General features: G+C 41.9%; 1 pseudogene; it reads left to right on the top strand.

The window, feature by feature from the left end:
* Positions 1-1594: 1594 nt before the first annotated feature.
* LOC124778850 lies at positions 1595-1712 on the top strand (annotated as a pseudogene).
* The last annotated feature ends 4756 nt before the right edge of the window (positions 1713-6468 follow it).

Below are 6468 nucleotides of genomic sequence, written 5' to 3'. Positions count from 1 at the left end.
GGCTGGCGTGAGGTCTGGAACACGACAAGGAAATTAGAACTTAGAAAAACGGACGCATATGTTGGAATACTTAACTTTAATCCATAATGTTGAACGTAGCTCTTGGCTGTACATTATTTACAATATCAATAGCAACTGACAATGGCGCCTTGCTAGGTCGTAGCAAATGACATAGCTGAAGGCTATGCTAACTATCGTCTCGGCAAATGAGAGCGCATTTTGTCAGTGAACCATCGCTATCAAAGTCGGCTGTACAACTAGGGCGAGTGCTAGGAAGTGTCTCTAGACCTGCCGTGTGGCGGCGCTCGGTCTGCAATCACTGATAGTGGCTGCACGCGAGTCCGACGTATACTAACGGACCGCGGCCGATTTAAAGGCTACCACCTAGCGAGTGTGGTGTCTGGCGGTGACACCACACTAAAAGCCCCACTTATCATCCGCTGAAACGGTGATATTGTGAGCGATTTGGAAGCACTGTTTGTAGCACAGCTTCATGTTGGATGTTTCACACATTCTCGTCATTAGCATCGCACGGCATACTATAATACGCCTGCGTAAGAAACTTACTGTAAGAACTGCTGTTGAAAAGTGTCCATATCGGAAAATAGAAATATTTTTAAGGTGACGTCCTTAAATTACTGTAATACATTGCCCGAAACTACTTGCACTCTGACAGCATTACTAATAGAAATCCTTTAACCATCATTTCCAGGCCATCGTAATTTGCTTCCTATACCTAGCAACATCTCATCGAAGTTATTTAAATTATTTTTCAACAGTCGTCACATTTCAGAATAATTAGATACTCGTTAACAGCACTGACCGCCGGTTTGCAGTATTTCATTCTCGAAAAAAGAAGCAATGACGCACAGAGCCCGCTGAATGTGTGATCTGTAAGTAGTCGACAGGTACCTTTCTTTCACATTGCCACTTTTGCGTGTGACAGATTTGCTAGAGCATGTATCAGCAAGACGTCCTTTCTTCCGAAACTGGTATTGCTTCAATTCTTTCCCTTCGTTTAAATGCTGAGACATCATTCGCTTGCAATTTACTTATTTAATAAACGCTTCAAACTGTAACCGCTGGGATAAAATCGGGTGTTATAAATATACTGTTCCATGTTCCTAGGCTGTAAGACAAACTTTAAGAGCAGTGAATTTCGTTCCCTGGAAAAAGACGAACTATTTTCCCTATGTTCCTTTTCGCACATTTCTATTTTAGACTATCCCATGTTGTCTTATTCGTGGTATTCTTCTGGTTTTATTAGGCGGTAGAGACGCGAAGAAAAATAGCAACCGCGGTCGCAGTCTGATAAATCGTCTCAGTTGTGTTACTTTTCTGCCTGTGTTTTCAATTCTTTATTGGGTAATCACCGTCAGACAAGTGAGAAATGCCCCTTAATGTCGCAAACGGGGATTGGATGACAGTTTTGGGGAGGTGGATGTTCTTCATTGCTATGCTGTTTATACGTAGTTAACGGATAACAAATACAAACGTTTCCGTCTGTTAAAGTCCGCAAGTTGTCACGATTCCCGTCACGATGCACTGTACATATTGTGCTTCTTGAATTTTTATTGTAGGTAGTATTGGCTGAGGCAACGACCTTGCCGCAGTGAATACACCGGTTCCCGTCAGATCACCGAAGTTAAGCGCTGTCGGGCGTGGCCGGCACTTGGATGGGTGACCATCCGGGCGGCAATGCGCTGCTGCCATTTTTCGGGGTGCACTCAGATTCGTGATGCCAAGTGAGGAGCTACTCGACCGAATAGTAGCGGCTCTGGTCAAACATCGTAAAGACCGGGAGAGCGGTGTGCTGACAACACGCCCCTCCTATCCGCATCCTCAGTGAGGATGACACGGCGGTCGGATGGTCCCGATGGGCCACTTGTGGCCTAATGACGGAGTGCTATAGTATTGACTGAGAAGTGGATTGCAAAGTATGAGTGCTATACTCCGTACATCACAAGAATAAACCTCATGTAAAGATTACTCTATTCTTCCGCGTTCGCTGAAACCTAATTCGATGTCGTTTCACGTGGAGTGGAAACCAAGCTTTCTCTAGTACAGTCAAGTACGATAATGAGGATACGTATTATGCTGTGTGTTACGCGTACATCGACTCAGTGATAACACGGGGCAACAGCCTTACCGGCGCATTAACGTGGACAGTACTGGCCAGGCAAGTTATATTGGGGTAGCTGCAGTGATGTGAATAGTTGCAGTAAAGTAAGAAGAAAAGAGACGAGGGAAGAACAATATAGCTTTGAATACCTTTTAATTTTTAAACAGAAGGAAATTATGTATGGCAAAACTCAGGAGATAAACTTCGTATGTGACCTGACGGAAAACATAACACACCCTCGACCTTAGCCAACGTAGGTTTGCAATTAAAAACAAGACTGATGAAAATTTCTGACTTTAACGAGGGTAATTTTGAGCTACGCGTGGCGTAATAACGCACTGCTGATTTCCCATGTAGTTAAATATTTAAGCCACAGAGCGTGTTACAATCAGTTGTCTGCCAATCTCCGAGCTCCACCCATGTCGGACTCCGAGGAATACATTTCAGTGCTGCTATGTAGATAACGATGCCATCAACGACAGAATCCCAAGCCATCAAAAAGTCATTTCCTCCCGCTCTTTTACGACGTGATGTTCTGTATTTCGCCATCGTTCGGCAGTGACATATCACAAAGCTTCGTGCATTAGTTCCAGTACGTTTGACATCTTAAATGTCTTGTTATTTCTCGCTACAAATCCCTTAACTTCGTTCTAGTTCAGTTCTATTGGGTTCGGATAGCAGTGTTACGGTGGGTGACAACTGTAAAAATTTAGCATTTCTACAGTGTGCTCGACGCCGTGAAAATTGTTTTCCAACGTCATCATTCTGGCTCGCAAGAGGCCACATCTGTCGTAGAGAAAAATGGACATAGTCAAATAAAAAGTGTTTGATTTTTCATTTTGTCTCCAAAAAATTGTTTGTGTGACGTTTTCTTAACTTCAGCAATCTTTAACAATCTTTTATAAAATATCGATACTTAAGAATTTATATTTGCAACGAAAACCAGAGTTCTGCGAGCGATATGTAATTTAGAAGACATGAGTTTTCTTGAAAAATTATGTTTATGTATGAGTTAATTAACATATATTTGATGAATTTCATATTTAAATGGTATACGTATTCAAACCGAAAAAAATTGTATACTTCAACAAGCTTCGAACTGCCGCCCCAAAGCATAAATGGGGAATATGCTACGACGCTAACGATTACGCCACGCATATAATTTACTCAGCAAATATTATTTAATACATAGTGTTTCTCGGAAAACGCTAGAGCTGATTTTTCCCTGAAAGGTTGTGATAAACATTAAGAACAACTTGAAGCTCGCCATTAATGGTCTTCCGCACGCATGTTTCACTACGAAGCAGCAGGCAGTGACATTCATTTTCACAATATATTTTAACAGCGATTCAATCAGAGCACTAGTAGCGTTAAGAAGACTATGACCGTACAGATTTTCAGATTTTTTAAATAAGAATTACGTAGCTCAAGCATGATTTAAAAAAAGAAACGTTGATAACTGTTAATATATCAGAATGTCCAAAGGTTTCATTTACAATGACATAGTATTAAGACATCTAATACATAGACCATGTGATCAAAAATATCCTAACATCCCCAAACACGTATGTTTTTCATAATAAGTGCATTACTGGTAGGTACTCGATATCAGCAACCTCAGGAGTCATTAGACATCGTGAGACCAGAATGGGACGCTCCGCGGAACTCACGGACTTGGAACGTGGTCAGGTCAGTGTGTGTCACTTTTGCGATACGTCTGTACGCGAGATTTCCACACTCCTAAACATCCCTAGGTCCACTGTTTCCTACGTGATAGTGAAGTGGAAACGTGAAGGCGCACATAAAGGACAAAAGCGTACAGGCTGACCCCGTCTGTTGACTGACAGAGACCGCCGACAGTCGAAGAGGGTCGTAATGTGTAATAGGCAGACATCTATCCAGACCATCATACAAGAAATCCAGACTGCATCAGGATCCACTGCAATAACTATGACGGGAGGTCAGCAATCTTGGATATCTAGTCGAGCGGTTGCTCGTAAGTCACACATCATGCCGGTAAATGGCAAACGACGCCTCGCTTGGTGTAAGGAGGGTAAACATTGGTCGACTGAACAGAGGAGAAACGTTGTTTGAAGTGACGAATCACAGTGCTCCATGTGGAGATCCGATAGCAGAGGGTGGGTATGGCGAATGCCCGGTGATCGTCATTTGCCATCGTGTGTAGTGCCAACAGTAAAATTCGGAGGCGGTGGTGTTATGGTATGGTCGTGTTTTTCAAGAAGGGGGCCTGCACAAAGTCCTGACCTGAATCCTATAAAACACGCTTGGGATGTTTAGGAACGCAGACTTCGTGTCAGGTCTCACAGCCCGACATCGATACCTCTCCTCAGTACAGCACTCCGTGAAGAATGGTCTGCCATTCCCCAAGAAACCTTCCATCACCTGATTCAACGTATGCCTGCGAAGCGGAAGCTATCATCAAGGCTAAGAGTGCGCCAATCCCATACTGAATTCCAGCATTACCGGTGGATGGTGCCACGAATTTGTAAGTCATTTTTAGCCAGGTGTCCAGTACAGATACTTTCCATCATACAGGGTAAGTTGAACCTACTTCCAATAGCGGAACGACACCAGTATACGAGAGTTACGGATGCTGACCAATCATAGCACTTGTGTTTTTTTACATCAGGTGTATTTTTATAATGAACGAAGTATAGGGGATTTAAGCCAGGCGTCAATTAGGGGACACTGGCCAGATGTTTTGAAAGGCAGGAGAACAAGGCGTCATCTGTTGCAACAGATGGGCCTGTAAAGGAGAGCTGTGAAATGAGGATGAGTCTATTTCATGTGGAGGACTTATGAAGCTATAGTCCAAATAAAATTGATTCACGGTTAACGTTTGTCACTTGCCTCTGCAGTGTTGCCACATCGGCTGCCGACTACCGGTCGATTATAGAGGGTGAGTCACACTACAAATGATTTTAATGTTTAACGCGGAGCAATGTTGTAAGCGGTGGCCGCGGAGTGTGTTGGAAATACGAGCTCTGTTGACAGCTGCTTTTTGGTGACCAATGACTGAACTGCGGCTGATAACGCTTTTTGTAGCCCTGAATTTTAAACTCATGTCCTAACTTACCTGCAACCTCGTGATATTCAATGTAAGCAAGATAACGGTGGTCAGCAATATGTGGCAGAACTAAAATCACGATCACTTTCAAGGCTGTTAAAACAAACCTTTACGAGAAAACTGAAGACAGAAAATGTTCAGTTTCAGCGCTAAAAGCAAACTGTAATTTCTCGATATCATTGTTTACCTGAAAGAATCCATATAGTGGTTTCACTTGTTGCTGGGTTACTAATGTTACCAACCAATGAGCAATCATGGTTGGCACTTGGTTGACGATTATAGGCGGCACAGTAACATTCATAGGTGACAGGAGAAAAATAAGAGCAAACAAAAAAGTAAATGATGCGGCAAAGTATTAGAAATAAAAAAACACACCTAACAAATTAATTGAATAAAAATACCCGTAATATTCAAACTATTTTCAGTTGATTCAGAATTCAAATTTTATGTACATTTGATGATATTCAGACTTATGACCTTCTACACCTCGTATTTATACGCTATACTGCACTACATCACTAAATATACATCTACATCATTAATCTAAAATTCACAATTAAATACCTGACAGAGGTTTTATCGAACCTCGCATTTATACGCCAGCCACTGCACTACACCACTAGATATACATCTACACGATTAATCTACATTTTACAATTAAGTTCCTGGCAGAGGGTTTACCGACCCATCATCAAGCTGTTTCTCTGTCGTTCTCCTCCCGGATAGCACGGGAGAAACGACCATTTAAATCTTTCTGTGTGAACTCTGATTTCTCTTTCTTATTATAATGGTCATTTATCATTATTTAGGTGAGCGCAAACAAATTATTTTCACTGTCGGAGAAGATTCTGCGGCAACAGAAAACATCTGTGCTTTAATGACTACCACTACAGTTCTCGTATTATCCATGGTGCTTTCGCCCATGTTTCGCGGCAATACAAAGCGAGCTGCCCTTATTTTTCCTATGTATCCAGTCAATACCGTCTGATGAGGATTCCATACCGTACAGCAGTACTCCAGAAGAGGATGGACAAGCAATTTCTGTTTGATCTTCCAATAAACTGCAGTCTTTGCTTTGCTTTACCCATAACATTATCTATGACATCGTTCCAGTTTAAGTTATTCGTAACTGTTATCACAAAGAATTTAGTTGAATTTATGTCCTTCAGATTTGTGTGATCAATCGTGTAACCTAAACGTAGCGAATTTTTCCTATTACTCATGTGTATGACTCCACACTGTTCATTTTTTATAGTGA

The sequence above is a fragment of the Schistocerca piceifrons genome, chromosome 2 (assembly GCF_021461385.2).
Source record: "Schistocerca piceifrons isolate TAMUIC-IGC-003096 chromosome 2, iqSchPice1.1, whole genome shotgun sequence".
Lineage (NCBI taxonomy): Eukaryota > Metazoa > Arthropoda > Insecta > Orthoptera > Acrididae > Schistocerca > Schistocerca piceifrons.
The sequence above is the reverse complement of the archived record's forward strand: the minus strand, read 5'-3'. Positions and strand labels throughout refer to the sequence as shown.